Below are 10144 nucleotides of genomic sequence, written 5' to 3'. Positions count from 1 at the left end.
CAAAGCAGAAAAATAGCTTTAAGTGACCGAGGAGAGAACATACTGATATGGCATACCTGAATATCAACTAGATCCGCCCCTCGCTCCTTTCGGCCCGCCGAAAGCAATTGCCGCTGACCAGTTCCCTTTGCCTCTGTAAGCTCATCTGTGAGATTGATGATCATGATCATGATCGAGGTGCCGCATCTCGGCCAGCGATCAGGATTCGTCGCCACGCCCACGGAATCTTGCTTCTGCTCTAGAGGACTAGATCTTCGCTGCTGCCAAAAATTCATCTCCCTGTGCCCCTGCGGAGCTTCCTCTTTTCATTTCGGTTTGCACTTTGCTCATCTTGCCCCTCGGAATGTTCTCTCCTTCTACTCCCTTCTATTCATCGTTTGAGTCAGATTTTTTTCAGTGGATTGTTTTGATGTATTTGTCTAGAACCGCTTACTGTGACGTGTTACAATTGGCTTCCATGCATCACTAGGGTTGTCCACGCGTGCCTTCTGTGACTGTACATGTTCTTTGTCGTCGAGTTCAGGTGAATTTTAACTCATTCACATTCTTTCGTTATTTGGAGCGCCCCTCTAAACCAGTTCAGTTAGACCCTCTAACGTTGCCGTTTGGCATAACCCAGTGTATATATAGATTGACATATCCACCCCATAATTTAATGTAAATATTGGTATCCACTTAATCCCTGTTTTTTTATATAAAATACCTCATATTACTTATAGCAAATGTTTGCAAGTTCTGGTTTTCAAAGTCCTACATTTCAAGAGCATGTTATTCATCGAACTATATAAATAAAATCATTGATACAAACGATGCCTACAAAATATGTAAATGCTCGGGCGCGGCGTGCCGCCGCGCCTCTGCTTTCTAGTTTCTTCAATGCCAACTTCTAATACTTCAAAGACATCGTGCAGCGCCTTGGCGATAATCAACACCAGAGTAGGCAATGTGCATGCTCAATGAAAGCAGAAGGCCATGGCTCATCTTCCCTCTGTACATAGGGAATTATTACATGTGAGATCCCTTGATTCGTATTATGAAGGTTTAAAAGAACACATAGATATATATTTTTCTAAGCATCACATCAGTTTGGTTGCTTGCAAGCTCAAATCTCTTTAAGAAAATGAAAAAAAAAAATCCTAGGGATGTGACATATGGCCAAGTGTTGACATATTGTTTCCTCCATTGTTCTAACCAAATATCATCTGCATCGTCATGCACGGAGGGCTAGATGAACTTCTAGATAGAAAAATTGGCTAGATGAACTTCTAGATAGCAAAAGTGTCTAAGTAGTACATAGGGTAGTAGCTTACCTAGATCGAGGCAAGGAATTGATGTGAATGGCAATAGGTGCGATACCATATACATGTCTTCCAACACTGCAAATCCAAGCATGCCTAGTTAAAACGCTTGAACAATCTGACGCAAATATGCAATCAACAAAATCAACTGCACTCTATCTCCGAAGATGTCAACAAAACAATCTGGCAAGGAAACATTTATCTTGTCAATACAAATAGATATTTCCGGTTCACGTGGCTGTATAGACCAACTAACGTTGCTTACCTTGTTTTGGGGCGGCCGATCTCTGTGACAAAGAACACATGCTGGTTCAACAGAGAGGATTGGCGAGTGGAAAAGCACCTCATGAACAACAAAGAACTCCTTGAATGAAATGATTAATCCTCCAATCTAACCTGGAGAAGTATTTTGCATGTGCATAAGAGGATTAGCAGGTAGTCATTTCAACAAACAGGTTGTGTGCACAAATCGCAATGAAGGAAAATCTGAACAAACACGTCTGCCTGATGTACAGAAGTTGGGAGAAAAGCTCTGGACAGAGCAACCAATTCGTGGTAGCAGGCTCGAAGACTGTTGCTGGAGTCGTCGTGGATGAAGTCACCGAGGGGCAGGGCATGGTGGCTACACTCAGGGCCTTGACTATGTGAGAATCTGCAGGTCCGGCAGGCGCCCTCGTGGTGTTGTCCGCGATCTCATCGGCGAGACTGCGGACGCGGCCGACGTTTCGCTAGCAGGGTCCGGGCATGCGTCCAGCAGGCTTGGCCCAGCGTTTGGGCCGCCTGGACAACGACCATAGCGCCGGCCGGCCACCGCATCGTGATCGTGCGCACTCATGAAGGCATGCGCCGCGCAACCCGCACCTCTATCCCCGCGCCAGCAGGCTTGTCCCAGCGCTTGGACCGCCTGGACAAGAACGACAGCGCTTGCGCCCTCAGGCGGACTCGATGGCTCATCCGCGACATCAACTTGGGTCTGTACAACGCGCAGATATGCAGCCGTCGAGCACGCGGAGCCTCCGCCCGCTTGCCACCAGGAACAACTCGCCTCCCAGAAGGAGCCGAGAGGTAGTAGGAGTGTAGGACGTCTAGCCTCTGTCCCACGCCCCCACATGACCCAACCAGCGCTGAGACTGCGAAGAGCGGCGTCGAGGGCGGAACAGCCCGAGCAAAAAAAGGTCTTCCATCTCAACTCATTAGTTCCTAAATATTTTGATCTGAGACTAATGGGATCTTTAGATCCGGGACTAATGGGGTCTTTAGTTCCGGTTCTTCTGGTGAACCGAGATTAATGCTCCAGCTCGGGACTAAAGGGTACCCTTTAGTCTCGGTTGCTAACACTAACCGGGACTAAAGTGTTATGGTGGGATGCGGCCGGCCCTTTAGTCTCGGTTTGTAGTTATTTTTCTGGTTTTACTCCCCATGCACCCTTCACATCCCCCGCGTGGATCACCTTTTTAACTCTGTAAAATAGAAAAGAAAATAATAGAAAATTTTAAAAATAAAATCTTTTGAGATTCCTATATGTTACGCAACCTACTATTAGGGAAAATTAAGAAATTCGAATTTTCACTTATCTTGCAAAAAAGGTTTGAAAAATGGTAAAACCGCATTAACTTTTGCATACGACGTTGAAAAAAACGTATAATATATCAAAATCATCGTGGGAAAAAGCTACATCCGAATTCACCCGGGTTTACCCGGTTAGCCAATTTTTAGATTCTCAAAATTCCAAATAAAAATACGAAAGCAGGAAGATTTTAGTTTTTGCTATAAATTACGGATTTTATTTTTTTATTTTTTAAAAAATAAAATTATTAATTGCATTCTGCATAAAGATTACTATTACTTTTAACCAATTTTTAGATTTTCAAATTTTTAGGTTTTAGGTTTGGCAAAAAAAATTAAAAAATTGAAAATTTTAAAAAAATACAAATTAAAAAGTTAATGTTTATTTATTTATTAAAGTTCATTATTACATCATTACTTTTGTTTATTAAAATAATTATTTGAAATTCAAACAATATATAAATGTGACATCAACCAACATGTTAACAGGATTGATATGATACTATATCACATACATGTCGTGCGAAACACTTGGATGCGGGACGGAATGGAACTCGGAAGTTAAGCGTGCTAGTGTGGGAGGATGGGTGACCAAGCGGTAAGTGTGACCACGAGTAAGTAATTTAACTAGAGATAATTGCAGTTAGACACTAAACTATGTAAATAACTGAAATAATAGAAATTATGAAAAATAGAAAAAAAATGGAGTGAAAATAATTAGAAACCTAAAAAAAATAAAAATAAAATTAACGAAATAGCCTTTAGTCCCGATTCGTGTTACAAACCGGGACTAAAGGTCCTTCATCCTGGTGCACGCCAGCCACCCACGTGGATGGACCTTTAGTCCCGGTTCGTAAGCAACCGGGACTAAAGGGGGAGCCTTTAGTCGCCCTTTAGTCCCGGTTGCACAACCGGAACTAAAGCCCGTTGTGAACCGGGACTAAAGCCCGTTGTGAACCGGGACTAAAGGCCCTTTTTCCACTAGTGCCTCCATTGCGGCCGGGAGCATCTGCATCCAAGGAAATTGATAAACATGAAGTGTGAGTACCCTTGCCCTATGCCAGGGCGTTCCACGTGGCGCGCACTCGCTGGTAGGGAGAAAAATGTTAACCCGCACCCTCCGATTTGTGAACAAGCTACGCGTTGATCTGAGACGCTCATTTGTTGAATGAAACTGCCGACGGAAACCCTAGCATACCTGCTCGCTCGCCTGCTCTCGTGCCTCCGCTTCCCATCCCGAATAGAGAGCTCTCAGGAGGAGAGGCTCCTTCTCCTCGAGGATCTCCGGTGGCGCGATTCGCCATGTCCACCTCCTCCCCGACCTCGTCGCCGCCTTCCGCCGCTGACACCGACAGGGGCGGGGCCTGCTGCATCTCGCCGCCGTCCTCCCGGAGGAAGGGGTCCCCCAACCACAGCGGCGGAGTCGCCCGCAAGGTTCGCTCAACCCCCTCTTCCCGCCTCCATCAGGTTTATGTGTCTTGTGCAAGGAACAAAATAGCGCGCTATAACAAAATAGCGTGGATCTAAAAATACGCTATTAGCATCGGAAATTCAATTCGGCTCCCAGGTTCGTATGCTCTCTCTACCAAAAAATCATATTTCGAAATGTCAAAAATTTGGACAAAAAATTCTACATGTACATCTCCATAATATACGTGCGTTTGTAAAATTTTACGAAAAACCAATATTTTGTGCGGTCTATATAAAAAAGAGAAACTTTATCTTTTGAAACCGAATTTTTTCTTCTTTACAAACGTCACATTGATAAGTCGATTTTTTATGAAACGACTTTGTGAACACGTAGCACATGAAGATGTACGTGCGAACTTTTAGTTTCAATTTTTTTAAAAATTTAAAACGTATGTAAAATGCATTTCGAAATATAGGGAGCATATGCACCCATGTTCCAAAACACCGCTCCCCTATTAGCATGTTATAGCGTGCTATTAACGCGAATAGCGCGCTATAGCGCTGAAATAGCGTAGCGTCGGCTCTCCAGATATGCTATAGCATGCTATTAGCGTTGGAATAGCGCGCTAGTTTTTCCATGGTCTTGTGCGATCCGATTGAACTCTGGGACTCTGGGTGGCTCCTCTGGTTTCGAACGACAGTCCCGCACGGGGATTTTTTCGGGTGCCCTTGGGCCAGCGGTGGTTTCGTTCGATGTACGGCCGCAGATCGGCCCCTCCTCCTACGTTCTTCCTCCTCCTCCCATACACTCATCCTCCTCGCCCTCTGTGATTTCCCCCCTAGGCCGTTCATCCCCTGCAGCCTTCCCTAACCCTAGATCGATGGGATTGCCGCCATCTCATCTCCTCTACCCACATACGGCGGGAGTAGCAGTGAAGACCGCCATGGGCTGCTACTCTGTGGGCGGGCATCCAGTACACCCCGACGGCGCCGCAGATCGGCCCTTTGTCAGGGACTAATATGGGTATGGAATAGTGGGTTATTAGTTGTAAGGGTAATATCGGTATTCCACCTATGTTGTAATTGGTTAGGTCTATATAAGCTTATCCTTGTATCCCCTTGCAATCAATCAAGAAATATGAACCCTAATTTTTATCTTACTTTCCTGCAATTTACGTTTTATTTAGTTCTAGCAACTTATCTCTTTTATCTCGAATTCCCCTCAAATTCTCTTCCGGTCAGATCCATCGGGATCCTGACAAAGTGTATCAGAGCAGTCGATTCTGTGACCGAAAATTTCTCCCCGGAGGCTTCTTCTCTTGCGATCCGATTCGCGCGTCCCAACCCTCCCTTCCCCAAATCGAGCACGGTCACCACCAGATTCGCATCCATGGCGAGCTCGCCCTCGACCACCCCATTCTTCTTCCCCACCACCTTTCTTCCCCCGGCCCCTCAGGGCTTCGGAGCACCAGCCATGGTCCCCTGCTCATCCTCCCATCGCGATATATCTGTAAGTGGAAACGGCAGCCCACGGTGCCGCCAGCCCAAGCCCATTAAACTTGGTAAATAGACACCCGGTAAATAAAATAAAATCGTGGCGGTCAATCACGGTTCCTCCGCTACCGCCGCCCCGCCGCTACTGACCCCTTCCATGGCGATGGAGGCGGGCGCCGCCCCATCCCTCCGCTCTCCCCACCAAGGAATAGATCCACCGCCGCCCCTCTTCTTGCTCTTCCCCCAAGGAACAGATCCGTCGCCGCCGCTCCATCCCTCCAATCCTCCCGTGACCTCCTCTTATCCGGCCGCCTCCATCCCCTGCGTTGAGCAGCCGGTGTCCGGCGAGGTATTCGAGGAGAAGGGAACCAGTCCAATTCGGAAGAAGGAGAAGGATGGTAGCCATATTCGGGAGAAGAAGATACGGAAAAAGGTATCCGATTTTTCATCTTGACCTTGATATCCTCGTCCTAGATGCACTGATGAACTGGGTGGCGACATGTTACTTTAGTTGGCCAAACCTCTTCAGGAGGAACCTCAAATTGATTGCTGCTGGTTTTGCAAGAGTGACATGATGTCAAACGCCATTTCACAAGAGGCATGCTCATTGCTGGTTTCATTTTCTAGATGATAACACTGAGGGACTAGCAGTATATTTTCTCTGATGTAGCTCGAGCACTTAGACAGTTAAACGAACTATTAATCTAGAAGCTTCAGGCCTTTGCGTCCTTACTGTTTTAGTAAGCTTATTATTCTGAATTGAAGGTATGCTGCCTTCCACTAATGTTCGCCTCTTTGTGTATTCGTGCTGTATCTTAGTGTGTTATGACTTTGCTGTTATGGCTTTGCTGTATTCGTCCTTACTATTGGTGCTCAATCACAACTTAGGCTTTGCTGTTATGGCTTGATTTTATGAGCTGCTTCTGATCTCATATCCACACCCTAACAAGTTTCTTTAAAAAAAAAATCCATTCTTAACTGAATTATGTGCGGGAACTGCGGGAGACCGGTGAGGCCTGTGAGGAGCCGCAGCGGTCCAGAGATGTCTGTGGGGGCAAAAGGTCACTATCTCGTGCAAGTGAAAGCTCTAGAGCAGCAAAGGTTGCGAGAACTATTCATTCAAAAGTAAGTTCTTGGTCTTGCTGGTACTAACCTTGAGATTGCTAATGTAGTTCACTATAGTTTATGGAAATTCTATTCTGCCAGTTCCTACCATGAGATTGCAATCATAGTCATATTGTTCTAAATGCAGGTTGTCATGACCCAACTGAAGGCCAAAACGAAAGGAAGAAAATTGCCTCCAATTATTTCAGGGTCTCCTATGTTGAATATGCTTGCAAGAAAGAAAGCACAAACATCCGCAAGGTCACCAAACCAGCATGCAAGGTCTCCAAGTTCAACTGGGACTTTGAAATCCCCGTCTTTGGATGCTCTCTCGCCTGTTTCTGTACATGCTACTCCAGCTTCTTTGCATGCTCTCTCGCCTAATCCTGGACATGGTACTCCATCCACTGTGCGTGATCGTCTCTTTCCTGCTCCTACCCATGGTAAGTCCAACGCATGAGATGGTTGTAACATGGTTGCATGCAAGTATGTTGATCTCCTGTCCATTTCCTAACATTTGAAACTTTCATACTTGTAGGATCCAAGCGCAAACCACGCAAGTTGACCTCTATAATTTGGAAGGAGGCTGAGCCAATATATATTGATGGATTTCTAATGCAAGGCAAATGCAATTATTGCAACAATATATTTCCAGCCTCTAAGGTCTCAGGTACTAGTCAACTTGCCAGACACTTGAAGGTATGTGAGATCAAATGTTCAATGGATGGGTTGGTGCAACAAATGAAAAATTCTGATGAAATAGATCCTGATTGGAAATTTGACCAAGAAAATGCAAGGATCGAGCTTCTCAAGTTAGTTGTCTTGCATGGTCTGCCTTTCTCATTCGTCGAGTATGCTGGCTTTAGGAAATTTTGTGCAGTAGTAAATCCTTGGTTCAAACCAATTAGTAGAGTAACACTTCAAAATGATTGCATATCAGCTTACCATCACTATAGAAGTTACAATGAAAATTTCTTCAAGAATTGCAATCATAGAGTATCACTAACCGGGGATATGTGGACCTCAAACCAGAAACTTGGGTATTTTTGTATCACATGTCACTGGATTGATAGCAAATGGAAAGTTAAGCATCGAATCATAAGATTTTGTCTAGTCGAAACACCCCATGATGCTTGGAATATGTTTGACGTGGTATTGACGAGCATTCGTGATTGGAACATTGAGAATAAGATATGTAGTTTCACACTCGATAATGCGGAAGTAAACACCAAGATGATTAGCCATCTCAGAAAAAATCTTGTTGATCGAAACCTGGAGCGTGAAAGTGGTACTAGATGAACAGGAAAAGAGCAGCAATGCTACAATCAGAATCATGGTCAAAGAAATGAAGAAGAAATTTCATAAGTACTTCATGGAGTCATACTTGACAAACTGCATACCGGTGGTTCTGGATCCAAGGTTTAAAATGGAGCTTGTAGAGTTGCGATTGAAAAAATACTTTGGAGTTAGTGCGGATAAACATATCCAAGAAGTAAAGGAGGCTATCATGGCCTTATTTCTTGCATATGGGGCTGAAATTGAAGAGAATATTAATATTCAGTTACAAGAGCAAAATGGTGAAGAAGCTGGTTTGGCCGATGATGCCCTTTCAGATTTTGATGCGCATGTGAAGCTTAAGAAAGCTAAAAGCCACAATGAGCTGCACCGCTACCTAGAGGAAGACTTTCATCCCCGTACACCAGACTTCGACATTCTAAAATGGTGGGCTGTGAACGCTCCAAGGTATCTAATACTTGGCAGTATTGCTCGTGATGTACTGGCTGTTCCAGCTTCGACTGTTGCATCTGAGTCTGCGTTTAGCACGTGCGGAAGAGTTATAACTGATCACAGAACTAGCCTTGGAGCTGATAGTGTTGAGGCATTGATGTATTATGGGGATTGGATTAGGCGTGGTGGTAAGCATCATTTTCAGTGCCTACTATATTTCGTAAATATGCTAATATATTTGGTAAATATGTATCACCAGGCTTATTTTGATTATGTAACTGTTGCAGAACCTTCTTGCGAAGAAAGCTAACCTCATCTGGTTTCGTGATTGTTCCAGGTAAACATGTTTCTTAGAATCCTTGAGTTGATGTTTAGTTGTCTGAGAAGGTGTTTGGTATTATTCACATCATGTGTCCTAAAAAAGAGATTACTAATGAATATCCTTTTTGATGTTTGAGTTCTAATGGTTTACCTTTGCTAGATATAAGGTGATGTACTGTATTCGTTATTCTCTGAGTTCTCTATGTACTGTACTGGGAATCCCCAGGGAGAATATTTTACTCTTGTTGGCGTCAGAAACCCACCGGCGGGCAGTGACTGGCAACACAGTAGAGCCGGGAACAACTAGGGCTGCGGCTGGCCCCAGTCCCTCAGAGCGACGGCCCGCAAAGCCTCCTGATCACACGTCCGATGCTATCGCAGGGCGTGCCACCTGACCTATACCTGGTCGGGAAGGTGTTGGATGATGCCTCGCTTAGTTTCCTGCATGGCATACACGTAAACGTTAAATACGAGCCTCGATCGGCTCTCGAGGTTATCTCGTGAATCGGCTCAAAGAGCCGATCCACCCATGATTCGTACAAGGTGTCCGAATATATGGTGGTCCTGCTTGATAAAGATAAAGTTAATGCGATCTACGACGATTTAGGGTTTTCACCGCATAATCGGATCATCCTACTCACGATTGGGCCTCGCGCTCGCGCACGGTTACCGTAAGCCGATCCTAGACAAGGCCTAAAAACCAACACGAGGTTGATCCTCGGAACGTCCTGTCTAGGGCTATCAAACTCCACCCTACACGCCGCTGGATCCTCCAACCCTTTGTAAGGCCTAACTATTGCGGATGTTAAACTAATCCTTGATGAACAAGGAGCAACCGTAACGGATCGGATCTACTAAACTATGATCAAGCGGGGTGCCGCCCCTACACCTAAGATAGGTGTAAGGGCGGCTAGATGTGCAAGGGTTGCATTACGAAAGCATATGATACGAAGAACAATGCTAACCCTAACACATCTAACATAACTACGTTGCTCGCCATCAAAAAGGCTTCAGCACGAGCAACGCATGAACAACGTGGGCAGGCTTGTGCTGCCTAGATCGCAAGATGCGATCTAGGCAGCATGGTGCTTACCGGAGAAACCCTCGAGACGAAGGAGTTGGCGATGCGCCGAGATTTGTTTGTGTTGAACGTTGGTTGTTGTTTTTTCCATAAACCCTAGATACATATTTATAGTCCAGGGGACTTTCTAATTTAGGCGTGC

At 45.1% G+C, this 10144-nt stretch overlaps 1 long non-coding RNA gene across 2 annotated transcripts; it reads right to left on the bottom strand.

Annotated features, from left to right (window-relative positions):
- Positions 1–802: 802 nt before the first annotated feature.
- On the bottom strand, positions 803–1921 carry LOC124699168. Of its 2 annotated transcripts, none has more exons than XR_007001306.1 (3): positions 1564–1921; positions 1311–1481; positions 803–988 (listed from the first exon to the last, which is right to left on the bottom strand). It is a non-coding gene; the product is annotated as an uncharacterized LOC124699168 (long non-coding RNA). The 2 variants fall into 2 exon arrangements; XR_007001307.1 differs by having other exon boundaries at positions 1311–1376.
- Positions 1922–10144: the final 8223 nt, after the last annotated feature.

This window comes from Lolium rigidum, chromosome 3 (assembly GCF_022539505.1).
Source record: "Lolium rigidum isolate FL_2022 chromosome 3, APGP_CSIRO_Lrig_0.1, whole genome shotgun sequence".
NCBI classification, from domain to species: domain Eukaryota; kingdom Viridiplantae; phylum Streptophyta; class Magnoliopsida; order Poales; family Poaceae; genus Lolium; species Lolium rigidum.
Note: the sequence above shows the minus strand (reverse complement) of the source record. Positions and strands in the feature narration are given on the sequence as shown.